Source organism: Canis aureus, chromosome 12 (genome assembly GCF_053574225.1).
Source record: "Canis aureus isolate CA01 chromosome 12, VMU_Caureus_v.1.0, whole genome shotgun sequence".
NCBI classification, from domain to species: domain Eukaryota; kingdom Metazoa; phylum Chordata; class Mammalia; order Carnivora; family Canidae; genus Canis; species Canis aureus.
Window position 1 is genome coordinate 29,467,301 of NC_135622.1, and position 17,235 is coordinate 29,484,535.

Here is a 17,235-nt window from a genome sequence, read left to right on the forward strand (position 1 = left end):
TAGGACTTTGCAAGGGACGTTTTTTAAAGCACCTCAAACCCAAAGAAAGAAGCATGGATACGATGAAGATGCCAGCATCCTTGAAAGCAGTCTTGATGCACCTACTTTTTCCTAAGGATGTGAGCTAACTCTTTTTTTTTTTAAATTTATTTATGATAGTCACACAGAGAGAGAGAGAGAGGCAGAGACACAGGCAGAGGGAGAAGCAGGCTCCATGCACCGGGAGCCCGACGTGGGATTCGATCCCGGGTCTCCAGGATCGCACCCTGGGCCAAAGGCAGGTGCCAAACGGCTGCGCCACCCAGGGATCCCTGTGAGCTAACTCTTTACAAAATACAGAGGAATGGGTTTATGTGGGCTCTGAGGCCAGAAGGCCCAGAAACAGTTCTACTATTTCTTCCAGGTGTGTCCTCAAGCCAGCAACTTACCTGCTCTGTGCCCTAATCTCCTCATCTTTTGTACAGAATAAGAATACCGTTTGCAGGCCTTATTTAGGTATGAAATAGGTGGAGTTTACTATTCACATTTCACAAACAGAGGAACCTGAGGCTCAGAGAGCCCTAAATCACACAGCACCAGGATCACGGGGAACACTGCCCACCCCAAGGCCAGGCTGAAAGTGGCCATGAGGGTTCATGGGGGTGGGTACACTGCAGGCTCCAATTCTGCCTTGGAAGGAAAAGGGTGAGATGGGAATGAAGGGGGTCCCAGGGAGAGAAGCTACAAGATGCAGCCAGAAAGCACGCTGACACAACAATGCACGGGGACCATACACACACACACACACACACACACATCCCACATCCACACCACCTGCCAGGTCAGTGACTCCAGGCCCCAGCCCCGCCCTTCTCCTGCATCTGTGTCTTGCGTGTCAGAGGTGTAAAGAGGAGGATTGTCATAATCTTGTGGCTTGTGGTGACCCGGTTTTCAAAGTTACATTCTTCTCTCCCCAAAACTATATTTAATAAAAAAAAGAGTTGAAGTGTGTCTTGGCTCGCAGAAACCTGAAATCATGCTCACTATGGGCCTTCCCATGTAGGGAGTCAAGGAAAATACTCTAAAGGGTGACATTGTCAACTCATTCACTTCTGCATGGTGAGCCATCCTCTGTCCCTACAAAGCCAAGCTTACATCCCAGCCCTAAGTGCCCATGTGGGAAGCAGAACTGCTTTCTAACTCCCCTGCCTTGTCAGGTGGGGTGCAGACACGACCCAACTTGGGCCATTCGGGCAGGCTGGTAGCTGAACTTGAGCTTAGAGCCATGATTACATCGTGTATGAAATAATGAGGGGTGTGCTTTTCCCTGGAAAGGGCAGGACAAGAGAGGGAAGCCCACGAGAGAACACAGAAGAGACTGCAGCCATCTCCCAGCTCAGGGCTCTGGGACTGGAAGCACCTGTTTCATAAAAGGCAGATTCCTAGCTCCCACCCCCAACGAGGTTGATTCCCAGGAGGGGAGAGGCCCACTAATGCAAATTACAAAACCAATAATTCGGGGGGGGGGGAGGGGAGTGCCTGAGCGGTCCAGTCCATTAAGCATCTGCCTTCAGCTCAGGTCATGATCCCGTGGTCCTGGGATGCAGGATCCTGGGTCCTGCATCGGGTTCCCTGCTCAGTGGCAAGTCTGCTTCTCCTTCTCCCTTTGCCTCTCCCCCTCACTTGGGTTCTCACTTGCTCTGCTCTCTTTCTCTTTCTCTCTCTCTCTCTCTCTCCAATAAGTAATGAATAATCTCTAAAAAAAATAAATAAATAACTGCACTTGGGGCCTTCACCATGCGCTGAGCCCTGCTTACAACATCCCTGTGATGTGGGAATTGTAATTTATTAGCACATGCCTTCTCATTATTTTAATGACCTCTCCCCACCCCATGTGGCCCAAGGTGATCCACAGAGGCTCTTTCAGAAATGCCCACCAAGTCTGCCCCTTCACTTTGTAATGAGGACAATGACAGATCTTCCAAAGGTCATAGTCTCTGAGTGGCAGAGATGGGCTCTTGAGGCCTTCCCACTCCAATTTCTTTGCTCACTCTGCCTCCCAGAGACATCATCATCTCTGTCTTCCTGCCTGGTTGCGCCCTCCAGCGTTTGAGCCCAGCGCTGCCTGCAGGGAAACCAGGGGCTGGGGCTGGGCTGCGGGTGGCTGGGGTGGGAGAGATGCATTTTGCAGCCAGTATGAAACCAACCACAGAACAAAACGATCTCTTGTCTTGTCGATGCCCACCAATGTGCAGCATGCAAATGTCATGCCCATGTCCCCTGCCCCCTCGCCCCCTCGCCCCCTCAGAGCTTTCCGCCACTTCCACCGCCTCCTGCTGGCCTTCAGTCCTGCAGGTGGTCTTGGGGGAATTCTCCTCCTTGCAACCCTCTTTTCCAAGGTAAGCAGCACCCACCTGCTCACATGGGCATCCCCTAACCCTCCTGCTCTGGAGTGGGTTTTTTTTTTTTCCCCTCCCAGGCTTAGAGCCTCTCTCCCACCCAGAAACGCAGTACTCCGGATATAAGGCTGCTTACTCAGCACAGTGAGGGCACAGATAGGGCCCTGGGGATGACTGGAGCCCGTATGGTAGATGCCAAGACCATAGAGCTGCTACCCTGTGTCCTGCCCTCAGCCTCAAACGGGGGTGAGGGAAAGGCTGCATGACCTTTCCAGGGACATTCCAGAAACTGGGGGGAGGGTCTGTCTCATGTATATAGATTTGACCTCTTGGCCAGATGCAGACAATACTGTGAGGCCAGAGTTCCTCCCCTCCTGCCCACCCCCTCTAACAGAGGCCCCCTCACTCCTTCCCACTGCAGGAGCTAGGGCCATTTGTAGGCTGAGCAGGGGAACTCAGAGCCTGCTCTGGCCCTGCTGGCCTGCTCTGGAGAGAGGCAGTGGGATCTGGTTGAGGCGGCACCTGGGTTAAATCCTGTCCTCCCCTTCACCCATAATGTGCCTTAAAAAGAGATGGGGATGATTCCAGGATTTCTGTCATAGGTTGTTGAGAGGTGTAAATAAGATAATACTTGGAGAAGCTTGTAAAAAAAGGTTCCATAAATGCCCTGCTACCTGGGACTCATGGCATCCTATGGACCCCAATCTATGACACTGTTCCCCAGAGCCATGTTTGAGCCCATACTCAGGCCTCCAGTTGTGGCCAGACCTGGCACCAGCTGCCACTGAGCCTGCCCCAGGCTTGCCACTGGACTCCCTGGCAACAAACTGGGTGCCCACAACCCCTCACCATCTGAGGGATGTCCTACAAGCCACAGACAGGGCCCTGAGAGAATGCCACCTCCAGTGGGCCTGATGTGGACAAAATAGTTTTATAACAAGGACTTCCCAAGCTTTGTCACTCTTCACAGTGACATGAGGCCCCAGTGAGGTGGGTGGGGCAGTGACTGAGAAACAGCACTTCCACCTAGAGTACCCATGTGACTCAATGGCAAGCAATTTAAAACATTGGTTTTATATTTGAACAAATGCAGACAGAAAGAGCAAAACAAAAATGCTACATAAGTTCTTACCACGAAAGCAAAATATATTTTGACCATGATTTGGGCAACTGAGTGCTATCCCCCCGAGCTCTGTGAGCATCCCTCCATCCTTTCCTTGGAGACATGTCCTGAAATGGAGCAAGGAACAAATTCTCACTGTCCAGAAGCTTAGAGGTTCCCCAACAAGCTGTCCCCTCATCCCATTCCCCTCTACAACATCCACATGCCAAGGGTTTCTAAAAGTCAGGGTAAAAGAAATGTCATGACACCACTAATTGTTCCAAAGAACTCAAACTTGGGCTTCTGACTAGGTCTTAAGGCGGACAGAACTAGGGCAGCCTCCAGCCTCCTAGAATCCAGGGCAGGTGGCCAATGACACACAGCTCTCCTAGAAGCCTGCCAATCTGTGGAGGCCACTCTCCCTTCATCTGCCCATGAGACCAGGAGCTAGGTACCTCTCCCCGTCCACTCTAATCTGGGGCAGGCCCGAACTGCACCTAGATGGCAAATTAAAGATACACACATTCTTGGCTCTCCACCCATCAAGAGATGGCCTCTATTTTCCCTCCTCTTGATCTGAGCAGGCCACAGGCTTGCTTTGACCCAAAGAACACAGAGTATGTGATGCAGTACCCATTCCAGGTTAAGTGGTTGTTATCTGAAAACCCATAGAAGTGAGATTCCTTCAGGGAGTCACTGGGTGGATCCAGTAGAGCATTCATATCAAAGGAAACCAATCCCTTATTTTTATTGCCGATGGTTGGCTTCTTTCCCCCAGAGAGAGAAGGGGCATCAGCCAATCTTGAACCATGATTCAGAGGCCCAGCTCCAGAGAAAAAGCTCCAGTCCCACAGAAGGCAGACCCCGGAAGAATTAGGGAAAATGACAAAGCCAGATAAAGCAACTGCAAATTCAAGCTTTAGAACAAGTTCAATTCAGAAACTATCTTTATGGTGCTACTGTCACTTCAGGCTTAAAACAATCCTGCAGCTTAACTACCTTCTCTCCACTGCCTACATGGAATTCTTCACAAACATATTAGGGAGCAGAAGATACGTACAAGTGTAGATAAATCACTTCCGTGGCATTTATATGGGGAATAGAACTTTTTAGTTACTTTTTTATGTTGGCTTTTTGCTACATATAAAAAAGTACTTATTATTTCTCCTCCAGTTTCTAAATCACAAAGATTCTTTTGACCCTGGAATCCAGAAGAAATCCTTATGAGGTCCCTCAACCCCTACCCAAAACTGCTCACCTTCCCATTTCCTGTCTACTTCTCATGGTAAGGCAGGTCCTCCCTCCCTCTCTCCTTTCTCTCTTAGTTCCAAATTCTTTCAGTCCTCCTCCAGCTGTGGCCCTGTTGTCTGGCCTCATGCCTCTTTTACCTGACACAGTTTAGAGCCTCATTTCCTTCCAGGCCACTGATGGATGGGTATCCATTTAGCGCAAGATGCCATTCCACAGCCTATAGATCCCTATGGATCAGGGGGCCACATCTTATTAGTCACTGAATTCCCAGAATCTGGAATAGAGCAAGTCCTCTGGAAATGCTAAGGATGGACAGATGGACATACAGAGAGATGAACAGAGAAGCACACTCCAATCAGTCTCCCAGCATCCACTGCTCCTGCTCTGGCACATCTACTACCATGCCCAGCACCTCTTCCTTCAGGGGTTAATCAGGTGCTAGCACCCCGTACCCCCCCAACCTTCCCCTACCTCAGTCACTGACATCTGCTGAAGGGAGAATCTCAGCTCCGTGTTCTTAAGGTCCTCTCTACTTTGCTTCCTGCCCACCTCCCTTGTCTCCCTTGTCTGCCCATCTGGGCCTTATTATTCTTCAACCACACTAGCTTCTCACCATCCCAGGACACTACTGCCATGTCGTACAGCAGTACTGTCCCTTCCTTTCTCCACTCAGCAAAGCCCTGTTCATCCTTCAAGGCCAGACAAATGACGAGTAGCCATCCTCACGGACACTGTAGGCAGCCATTCATGTAACACCCATGTGTTCATCTTCACACATCTTTCTCCCCGTCCAGTTGGGAGGCTGTGAAGGATAGAATTCTAATCTGTGGTAGCACAGGCTCCCCAGTGCCTTGCCTGTGCTTTTGATAGTTTATGTTGAGTGAGTGAGGGAATAAAAAGACCGGCAAACAGACAATGGCCACCTCAAGTTTCTCCCTCCTCAACTCAAAGACTTTCACCTGTTTGAGGTGAAACAGAAGTAGCAAGCCCCAACTCACTCTGCCTGCCAGGGCTAACCTAGTCCTCCTTGCTGCCCCTCCGTGCTTGGCTCGGCCCTCCACCACTGTGTTGACGCTGCTGCCATGAGGCCCCATGTCTTACTGACCACAACTCCTGGATCCCGGGGCATGGACACCTCAGCCCTGGACCTTCTCGGACAGGAGACAAGCCTGGCTGCTTCTCCTTACCTGCAGAATCAATCTTTCTTTAGTTTTTCCTTTGTTTAAAAAAAAAAAAAAGGGTATCTACCACTCTGGGGAAGACAAAAGAAAGTTGATTTTATTTTGTCATTGAAACAGAGCTTCACTTAGATACAGTTGAGAAATACAATCGTTTTCTATCTATCAAGAGGGGACAGATTAAATAAATCTACCATAGAATATTTGTTACCAGTTAAAAATAAGGCAGATCTTTTTTTAATGACATGGAATGCTGTCTAACATACATTGTTCTGTGGAAAAAACAAGTTGCAGAATAATGTATTGATGACGCTATCACTTATATGTAAAAATAACACACACATAAATAAAACTATATATTTCTTTCCACACACAAACAAATAAATGCATACAAATCACCTAGAAAGATATACATTAAATTGTCAATATGGTGAGCTCAGGGAAGGGGTCCAGAATGCGAGGGTGGGGGGGGGGGGGACACGCACAAGGAAGACTCTGAATTTTATAGTAGGAATGTGTTCCAAGAATAATATTAAAATCAAAATTTCAAAATAGATACCATCATTGTGAAATATAACAAATGCTCATTCTGTTAATGCCTCTTAGATTGGATTCTTCTCAATGGGCTCAAAATAAAAGGTGAGTCATCACTCCTCTGAAACAGCCTTTTCTTCACAGAACTGAGACACATGCTTAGTTTCAGAATGTGAAATCAGGCCATAATTCAACAATCTAGAAATGCAAAGTTATGGTAAAGTAAAAATGAAAAGGTTTGGAGGTAGATCTGAAAAGGCAGCCCCACCCTGCACATGATGCTGCTCTGCTCTGACCCCATGCCAGTCACAGCGCAGGTACCCGAGGCAAAGGTACCCCTTCCTTCCTTCACCGTATACAACTGGAAATTACATTTTTCAACAAAGAAATTTAATTTTGGGCTATTAATTCCCATAGTTCTACTTTGTACTCATTTCCCCAGCAACCAGAAATTCTCCTGAAGGCCCCAATATTAGGAGACCTTTCAGAAGCACAGAAAAATAGAAATCACCCGCCATGCAGAAGTATGTAAGAAACAGAACCTTCAGTCAGCAGAGTAGGGAGGCAGCTGCCTGCCTCCACACCTCACATGCCCGACTGCTCCTAAGTCTGCATCTGCACATCCATCCATTTGCTAGAAAAACCGACCATCAGGTGCCTGATCAGAGCAAGATTTGTTGATCACGAGGCCACAGTGAGACACTAGCCTCAACAATCTGGATCAAAGCTGCTTAGGATGAAACTGGCAATTTCTACCCAACCCTGGAGCTCCAATCAGATGAGTCGGCTTGTTCTCCAGGTGCAGAGCTAAGAATGACACTGTATTATAGTCAGTGAAAACTTGATTAACTCTACAGAGATGCATTGCAAAGGAAAGATATTCAGCCTGGAAAACAAGCAGGTGCTGAATCATTGAGGCAAGCAGCAGCACTCTCTCCCAAAGAGATAGTCACTGCTAAGGCAAGCAAGCATTTGATCTCCTTGAAAAGACTATTCCCATGTGTGTAGGGAAACTTCTCATGCTTTCTCCTCAGTGGACAGGCACTTCTGAATATCCAGTAACCCAATCAGCCTGAAAGAGAATTTGACCTTCCAAGGACATATCTGCAGGGATGGAATGTTCTGGTGGGTCTGCCTGAGGCTTTCTGGATCACCAGAATAATGAATTTTTTGCTGACAAGAATGAAAAGCTTTGGGTCCCTGTGACCTCAACTTTGTGAGGTAGAGATCCTCTAGTGTTCAGATCTGGGGACTCTTCCTTGAAACCATGAAAACCTTTATTGAGTGTCCCATCAGACGATCTCCCCCACACCTTAGAAAAAGTCCTTCAACAGAAAATATTCTCCTTCCCATTTTATTTTGTGGGAGATGTTCTGAGAAAGGACAAATTTGCCCAGGCTCACCAAAGCAGTTAGTGACAAGAATCAGGAAGGGGACTCAGGTCTTTGGATCTCAAGGTGCTTGCTGAAACTGCTACCATTTTGGTGCAAAGTCAATGGATATACTCGAGTGCTTTTCACAGCATCACTTCCCTGCCTCAAAGAAGGGGTCTGAATTGCTTTGACTTGTCCTCCCTAATGGAGAGAAAGCAAAGAGGGAGAAATAACAGAAATTGGAGAAGATCTAGCCTCAGTGCAGCCCCAAGGAAATTCACCCACAGGTCACATAGTTGTGAAGCTTGTCCAGCGTGGAGTTACATCTAAATAAGGTCTAATATCTAGTGTAGGGGCACAGCTGTCTGGTTCTTAAAGATTGTTCAGTACAGTGTAATTGAAGGCAAACGAAAAGACCTACAATTATACATGGTCCCCATACAGACCAGCACATCCAAATAAAGTGCTTGGGTCCTGGGTGAGATCTCTGGGGTTCTAAATGTCAGGTGCACAGCTATAGGTAGCCTGATCCTTGGGAATGGGGCAAGTCTCTATCCATGTCAGAATCGGAAAACGGGTTAGGGTCCTGACTTTACCCTCCACCCCCACCCCCAGCTGGAGCCTCAGAGAATATCTCTAATCTTCTAGGGTTTTTTTGTTTTTTCTGTAATTGTTTATGGGTTGTTTCCCCCTGAATATAAAAACTATGCACATTCCTGTAAAAAATGTGGGAAGCCTGGAATAAAATAAAGAGGAAATAATTTTGATAATTTCATTGCTAAGAAGCAACCACTGTTAATATTTTGACAAATTTCCTCTTGGTCTTAGTATATGCACATGGAAAACTGCTCTCACATATTGGGAGATAAGCAGAGTGTGTACTACAAAAACAATTTGATGTTGGCTTTCTTTTTAACCCAACATCACATCATGAGCATCCTCTCGTGTTATTAAGAACTCTGAGTTTGGGATCCCTGGGTGGCGCAGCGGTTTGGCGTCTGCCTTTGGCCCAGGGCGTGATCCTGGAGACCCGGGATTGAATCCCACATCAGGCTCCCAGTGCATGGAGCCTGCTTCTCCCTCTGCCTGTGTCTCTGTCTCTCTCTCTCTGTGACTATCATAAATAAATAAAAATTTAAAAAAAAGAACTCTGAGTTAAATATCACTTTCACAGTCCTATAATATTCCATTATAGGAATGCATCATAATTTGGTTAACCACTCCCATTGTTATGTTGCTTCCCATTTTGTATATCATGAAAAATGGAGAGGGACATCTTTGTAGCATGAAATTTTTTCTGCATTTGGAGTATTTTATTAGGATGGATTCTAAAGGTTCTTGTTATATATTTACATTTCAGTTTCTCTGAAAAGATTATAACAAATGAGAGGTTGGCAAACTCAAATGCTTCCTGGGGTTAGTTGGGGAAAGGATGTTGACTGGATGTAAGAAGAAGAAACAAAAAACTAGTGAGTGTGAGCCATTGGAGGTGGCAGCTGCCACAGGGCTCCAGTTGGTGGCTGCCATGTGGGATGGGGCCAGGGTGCTGCTGGACTGTCCAGAATTTCTGCTAATGTGTAAATATTGGCGACAGATGTCTACTTGCACCTTCAGGCTGGCCAGAAGCTGGCCACAACCTTTTCACAGTGGGTTACTCTTTTCTGAGAGCCTATGGGATTTCCCTGGGCCATGAGTGGTATCTCATCCCCATCGGAGTCCTGGTGTGAGGCTCCGACGCAGCCTGGGGGGTGATCCACTTGGACCACACATAGGGTTTTACAGCTTGCATCAGTTTTAAAACTCTATTGTTCCTTCTTTTGTGCCCCTCTGGGCTTCTCCCTACACATGGAAACCTCCTTAGCGCTAACCTCTAAGTCTCAGCCAGAGCCTGGAAAAGAGCTAGTTACAGATGCCTGTTTCACAAGCAGAATCACAGAGGCCTCCTTTTCACTCTCCTTCTTGTTAACTCTGGCCCTCTAATCTTCAGAAATCAGGTGAAATTCCTGTCAAATGAAAGCCCCATGTTCCAGGGTGCAAAGCTTTCTGGGAAGAACCTGCTTTTCCAATCGGGCAAGTGGCCGAGACCTTTAGATTTGCTGAGGCTTTCTTGCGAGAGACACGTGTGTTTGGGAGCAGGTGTGCGTGTGGACACGCGAGGGTTCTCAGTCTCCAAGGCCTCGTGATTCTAAATGGGCCACATCGCAGCTCTGACAGCAATCACCGTGGTGCCTCCAGAACTGAGAGAGAAAAAAAGATTCTGAGAACCCAAATCCCCTTTCACAAAGCCCATAGAGGTGCCTTTTATGCCTCTGCCATCTGTCATCACAAAATTCACAACAGCTCCCGAGTCTCACGACACGGACATTTCTGCAGGGGTCACCCGGAGCAGTTCAGACGCCCTGACAGCAAAACAATGTGCAGCAAGGTGAAGACCGGTGAGAAAATCCTGCTAAACAAACAAGAGGGGTCAACGGCTCAGAGAGCAAGATCCACTTAAACCCACTAATTGGAAATAATTCCAAGTTTTTCAGACATTACGTAGTGACAATAAGGTGCAAACACCGGATTAGTGACCTCCGAAAGACAGAGGGCTTTTGTTCCGTCTTTGTAAGAGCAGAATTTCACCCTGGGTTTTGAAATTCCCATCAACTGCCCTGTGCGAATTTAAAAGTTTACAATTTAATAACATAGCCAGGGTTACATTTTGAGTTTCCCGTTCCAGGTCAAGAAGCAGAACATATGCGAGGAAGGATGTGGGGGGAAGGGGATCAACGAAGCACCAGAAACAGCCAGGGAGCCCTTTTCATTCTGGTCCTTCTCAGAGGTCAGCTAACCAAACGGACACCTCGAACTGCCATCCCAATGGGAAAAGCCGTGTGTATTTTTGGTGGTTTGGGCTTTGGTTGTTCTTATTTTTCAAGTAGTCTTGTCCAGATATTTGTCAAGGACCTTCCTGAGTCCTAGACCAACTTTTTTTGTTGTTTTGTTATTGTTTTAATATGCTGTAAAACTTCATTGAGCTTTATACGCAACCTAAAGAAAAGGTTTCTGAAAATGCCTTATGAGTCCGGAGCCTAGTTTCGCTTGAGAATCATGAACATTTTGCAAAATTTAAACACAGCCATTAAAAAAGAAACATCTTGTTACTTGTAGAATTTACTATGGGCTCTGCTTCAATAGAGTTACACTCACTTCTAGCATCACCCCCACCTCGGAGAAGATGGGAGCCACTGGGTAAAGGGAGGATATTTTAATCAACCAGCTCCATGTGTAGCCCCCAAGATGGTGATGGGGCCAGCTGCTACTTCCTGGGTGGTCTTTGCCACAGTCTCTGCAAAATGCTTGACTTGCACAGAATTACCCACCCACAGAGTGGAGGGGCCAGACTTGTACCCAAGTTTGTCTGTCTGTGTCTCTCTAAAGCTCCTGGTCTCTGCAGTGCAGACCTGTGTGGAATTCTGGCCCAAGAGGAAGGCTCTCAGGCACCCTCAGCATTCCATCTTTGCACCAAGATCCATGGTCTTGAGTTAATGAGACAGTGATGTTCTCCAAACACCTGTGAGCAAGCCAGGGATAGCAAGTCATCTCAGCTCAGGCCAGGCTCAGGGTGGCCACCCTGATAAGGCCTGAGCAACTAAGGTGATACAGAGACATGCCAGCTGCTAAGAGGATGCAGCTGAGGTGGCGAGGCACCTTCCCCTAGGAAAGCCTTTAGACAAAAATACAAAATGGCTGTTCTGGTGACCACAAAAAGGAAACCTGGCTACACTGGACAAAAGAACAAAGTGTAAAACCAATGCTGCAAAATCACAAATAGGAAGTAGGAAGAGGAAGATGGAGTTGGAGGCCAGGAGGGTTGTATGAACTGGGCTGAGGTCACTGGAACGTCCCATGGCCAAAGAAAGGCTTCCCATGGATTTCAGAAGCTGCCTCCTCTCTTCCTTCCTTGGGGAGGCCGAGGGATGCCTGGGGAGACCTAGCATGGTCTGACAGGTCAGGGACCTCGGAAACCACCCTCAGATGCAAGGTGAGCTTCACACATGCCTTTGCCTCGGTTGCCACTGAGTGCCAAGTGCCCGGCAAGCATATACCCGTTGATGAATAAGATCAGTCCAGCCCTCTGTTTGCAGAGCACCCTAAAATTAGATTCCACAAGTTGGAAATGGAATCAGGTTTCACCTTTGGCCAAGCCCCCAGCCACATGCAGCATCAGAGGTCAACAGCAGCTGTGTTTCCTCCTCCCTGCTCCCTGGGCGCCCAGTTGGTTTTCCTCCTTCTCCTTCCTCCAGGTGCGTTCCTGCCACAGCCTGCCCAGAAAGTCTTCCTTTCACAGCCTTCTGATGAATAGATTGTCTGTGTTTTCTTTTGCATTCTTTTAATGGCCTGGACTATGCTCCAGCGACCCAGCTGTGCATGTCAAATAAAATGTATTGGGGTCGGAGAGATTCTCACATAGTGCCGAAATGCACAGTGCATGAAACAAAGGGCACCCAACCACAACATGCACATTCTAGAAAGCTCTGCTAAGAACTGTAACTGCTACAAAAGCCACCAGGGCTACATAAGTACCAAGTCAAATGGCATCATTTCATGTCATGACTCCATTCTCTTTCTCTTTTTTTAAAGATTTTTTGCAAATATAGTCATGCAAAAGACTTCTGTTTTCAATCACTGTACAAATACTAACATTTTACAAAGCCCAGGCAGATAAAATCAGCTCAGGTTGAGTATACACTGCACACAAAGCTATAACTGATTCAGCTTTGCAATCTGACCTTTAGTTGTTGGGTAGAAATGGAGAAGCGTATTTACAGAAATGGTGAATTTATTTTTGTTATATACAAAGATACCGCCCCTCGTGAAGCATGTGAACTCTCGTCAAAGGAGCAAATGTTTAAAAACTGAAGGAAAATAAGAAGGCAGGCTTCCTGTTTCATACACACAGAGGAAGAGGGGTCTTTTAAGCCTGTCATAAAACAGGTGGGCTCAAGAAATTCAGAAAAGGGTGCATGGAAATATACTCTTATTGCCACTGTGATATTTTAAAGAAATAACATTTGTCTTTTGTTCCATAACTAAATGAAATAAGCTAAAGCCATAGGGAAAGTACATGTGTTTACACCTCAGCCCAGAGACAGCTTGTTGCATCTGACTTTCTGTTCTGGTTAAAAACATCTCTTTCTTCAGCCTGCTGTTGAATATACCCCTCACAGCTGAGGACAGATGTGGCTAGCAATGCCTTGTGAAACAAATGCCAAGCAGCAGACCGCTACCACAGGCTCACACACCTGCAGGTGACATCACCAGACTCTATCTTACCCCAGAAATCTATTAACATGCAGAAACAGGTGTCATCAAACCAAAACCCACTCTTAGAAAGCATTCACCTCATCCGCCTGAGAGTGGAAATGACAAACGAGATGCCGAACTTCCACTCACCTTCCATGTGTGACTAAGAGGGCGGGGAGCACCTCCCTATGCCCCCACCCAAACCTCACAGGACACCTGTTCCCTGACATCCCAAGGATGCCAGATGCAGCCGAAACAAAAGCACTGGAGAAAATTCTGCTCCCTGGATGTTGCATTTTCCTTTGTTTCAGGGAGTTTAACATCTTTTTTCTTTAGCAAAAAAGTAGTTAATACCAGCTCAGGTCTTTACTGATGTGTTATCCTTGATATGGCATTTCTTTTTGGATTTGTAACAGGCATATAGAAGGTACTCAATATATGTATGGAGACATAAAAAAAAATGAAATATCTGGGATTTATTTTAAAATACTTCAACAGGGATCCCTGGGTGGCGCAGTGGTTTAGCGCCTGCCTTTGGCCCGGGGCGTGATCCTGGAGATCCAGGATCAAATCCCACGTCGGGCTCCCGGTGCATGGAGCCTGCTTCTCTCTCTGCCTATGTCTCTGCCTCTCTCTCTCTCTCTCTCTGTGTGTGTGACTATCATAAATAAATAAAAAATAAAATAAAATAAAATACTTCAACAGGAGATGAAGGGCAGTATAAAAATAAACTAAAATTGTCAAAATGTTGATAACTGTAGAAACCAGGAGATGAATAATTGGGAATCCACTATGTTATTTCTCCTTGTGTTTGAAATTTTCCATAATCAATATAATTTTTAAATATGTAGTAGCATTTCCAGTTGTTGGACCAACTCCTCCTCCCCTCTCCTTAGTAATAGAATCTCAATTTTGTTCATGTATTTCACCCTTCTCTCTGGAGCCACTGTGCTTCACTGAGCCAGTCACAGTCATCCCATTCCTCCTTGCTAGTGCTAACCCTAGGGATGGACAGATGTTTTATGTGGCCAATGAAAGAAGAGGGGAATTCTCTTGAAGAGTTTCTGGGGGAAAAGTTCCCATGCTGCTACAAAGTGGCACATAGGAAGAGATAGGTCTTCCTCTTTTGCTAAAATTTGTTGCATCTGCATGTGACAGCAAGAACCTCAGCAGCCATTTTGTGACCAGGAGGGAGTCAGCCAAAGACAAAACCAATTTGCTGAGGGTTGCAGAGAAGAAAGATCAAAGCAACCCTGGTCTTTGAGGATGTCACTAAGTTACTGAAATAACCACCCTGAAACTGCCTCACTTCAGGAATCATTAAGTGAGAAAACAACCCACTTACTGTTTAAAACAGTTGAGCCAGGGTTTCCTGTTACTCATAGCTAAAGGCATCCTACTTGATACAAAATAACTGTTCAATGAATGAAGGAAAGAATGGATGAAGACAGAGGTATGGGGAGAATTACTAGTCTTAGTTGAGTCATTTGAGTCTTAGTAAAATCACTGTTGTTGTAATCCCAAATAGGAGTTGAGATTAACATTCCATTTCCCCTTAGTTCATAGGATCTTCTCTCTTATTTCACAGCACACATTGTATATTTTATTTCTTTGCCAACCAATCAGATACTTCCAGGTATCTTCTCCTGTAAAGTTGCTCTTCCATTTGTTTGGAGCATTTCCTCAAATGGCACCTCATATTCATAGCTATGCCCAGGTCAGCAAGGGCTCCCTGTATACTGGAAAGAGCATGGACTTCATTAAGTGGCTCTGTGGTCTTGGAAAAATCCCTCGACCTCCTGAGAATTAATGTATTTATCTGTAAGACAGAATTAATAATGCCCATTTTAAGAGCTGAGAGATTTAAATGGGGAAGAATGGAGTGAAGCATCTAAAGCATGGCACAGTGCCATTTCATCCACATCAAGACTGGTTTTAAGGTCAAGGGTAACCGTTGGCAACTGACAGAATCACTGTTTTATTCTTCTACCCTTGCTTTCATGAATACCAAAAAAAAGTAACAAATTTCTCTCTATTAGTTTCACTTCCAACACCTCACATATCTTTTTTTTTTTTTTTTTTTTACCTATCTGCTTTCATCACAAAGTATATGTGATTAAAAAGAAGATTGAGGAGTGCATAGGTGGTTCAGTCAATTGAGCCTCTAACTCTTGATTTCGGTTCAGGTCATGATCTCAGGGCCCTGGGATCGAGCCCCCGGTGGGGCTCCACACTCAGCAGGGAGTCTGCTTGAGATTCTCTCTCTCCCTTTGCCCCTCCCCCCAAAAAAACGAATAAATAAAGCTTTAAAAATAAATAAATAAATAAATAAATAATCAATTCACTATGATGTATACCTGAAATTAATAAGATTATTGTATGTCAATTATACTTCAATGAAAAAAATTGTTCTGGAAATAGATAGTGGTGACGGTGGCACAACACTGTGAATATAATAAATGACACTGAATTGTACACTTTAAAATAGTTAAAATAGTAAATTCTATGTGCTTTAATCACAATAAAAAATAATTAAAAATTTTATTACAGAAAGTATCCCAAATGGTTTCCTTTCAAATAATATAGGCCCTTCAGTCAACTATTTCAAATGGGAAAGAATTTCTTGGAATACAGGTGGGTAGCTGCCTTCCCCACCCTACCAGTGCCTGCCCAACAGGTGTGAAGGACTGGGGGTGGGGGCAGGCTGAGCAGAGAGCAGTGGTATCTGAATCCTTTACCCTACACTAGTGGGACAGAGACCACTGCCTCCCTCCCCTTTCTCAAGTAAGAATATGAAAATGGAGAAAATTCTAGTCCCTCCTGGATGACCTCTCCCCTGGGGTTGAGTGGGCACTTTCCAGACCACCACTACATGGATGGCCCCTGTTTCTGTCACATCATCACAGCACCTGAAGTCTTCTTTATGCTCTTCTATCCATGTACTCAGCTTTTACTTAAGTAAATGTATTTTATTTTATTTTTTTTATTTTAAAGGTTTTATTTATTTACTCATGAGAGACACAGAGAAAGGCAGAGACATAGGCAGAGGGAGAAGCAGGCTCCCTGCGGGGAGCCTGATGTGGAACTCAATCCCAAGACCCCAGAATCATGCCCTGAGCCAAAGGCGGACGCTCAACCTATTAGCCACCCAGGCGTCCCAGTTGGTTTTCCTCCTTCTCCTTCCTCCAGGTGCATTCCTGCCACAGCCTGCCCAGAAAGTCTTTTTCCATCAGCATTAACTGTCCCTTCCAGCCCAAACATCATCTAATTGCTCTCCCACCAGACCAAAACCCCTTGTGAGTGACCAGAAAACAAGGAGTCCTCTCTGGGGTTGAGTCTGAAATAGAGCTAGAGGTCACATGAAATCATCCTTGGGACTTTTAGTGGTGTTGGTGACACACTTTGGGAAACATGTCTTCTGCTGGGAGAGGCATGAGTTCGAATCCCCACAACTACTTAGTATAAAACCATCATATCCTACCTCCTTTGTGAGGAAATAGTCTTTGCATGGACAATCACAAACAGCTACAGATAGGAGGGGGTCTAGAATTTGGCAATGCTAATCATATCCTCCAGCTGCCATCTGCCTGCCAATCTCCCCTTCCTCCTTCAGAAGTTGCCTCCAGCCCATTCTATAGAACCTGGCACAGCTGACTACACACACCCCCAAATACACACGCATACATACATTCATGCCTTATTACATCAAACGCTTCCTTTAGCACCCTTACCATACAGTGTTCCCACCAGAGTCACCAGAGGCAGACATGGTATGCTTTCACCTTTAGCTACGCACGGTAGATACTCAGTAAATATTAGATGAATGAACAAACAAATGAATTTACATTCAATTGGAATTTTTTTAGTGTCCTGGATTTTTTTTTCATTTTAGATTTTATAAAGGGGAAGAAGTGAGAAGACTGGAAATAGGACAGTCAAGGTAAAATAATCAATTGCCTCCTGATTACCTGTCACACCTTGTGGATTATCAACAGGGCAGAGCCCTCCCATGTGTCTCCAATGACAGCCAAACTAAGGTGGAAGGGGGCTGGCTCCAGAGAGTGACAAATGAGTCTGATTGTTGATTTGTACTTCTATACCGTTGCAGAGACAACCATAAATGCATTCTG

General features: G+C 45.7%; 1 protein-coding gene and 1 long non-coding RNA gene across 5 annotated transcripts in view; one reads left to right on the plus strand and one right to left on the minus strand.

Annotated features, from left to right (window-relative positions):
• ACOXL (acyl-CoA oxidase like) overlaps positions 1-17,235 on the minus strand; it is a 348,364-nt gene that overhangs the window by 224,151 nt on the left and 106,978 nt on the right. The gene's annotated exons all lie outside the window — the stretch shown is intronic.
• Positions 10,053-10,874, plus strand: LOC144280872 (uncharacterized). Its single transcript, XR_013349302.1, has 2 exons — positions 10,053-10,251; positions 10,539-10,874. It is a non-coding gene; the product is annotated as an uncharacterized LOC144280872 (long non-coding RNA).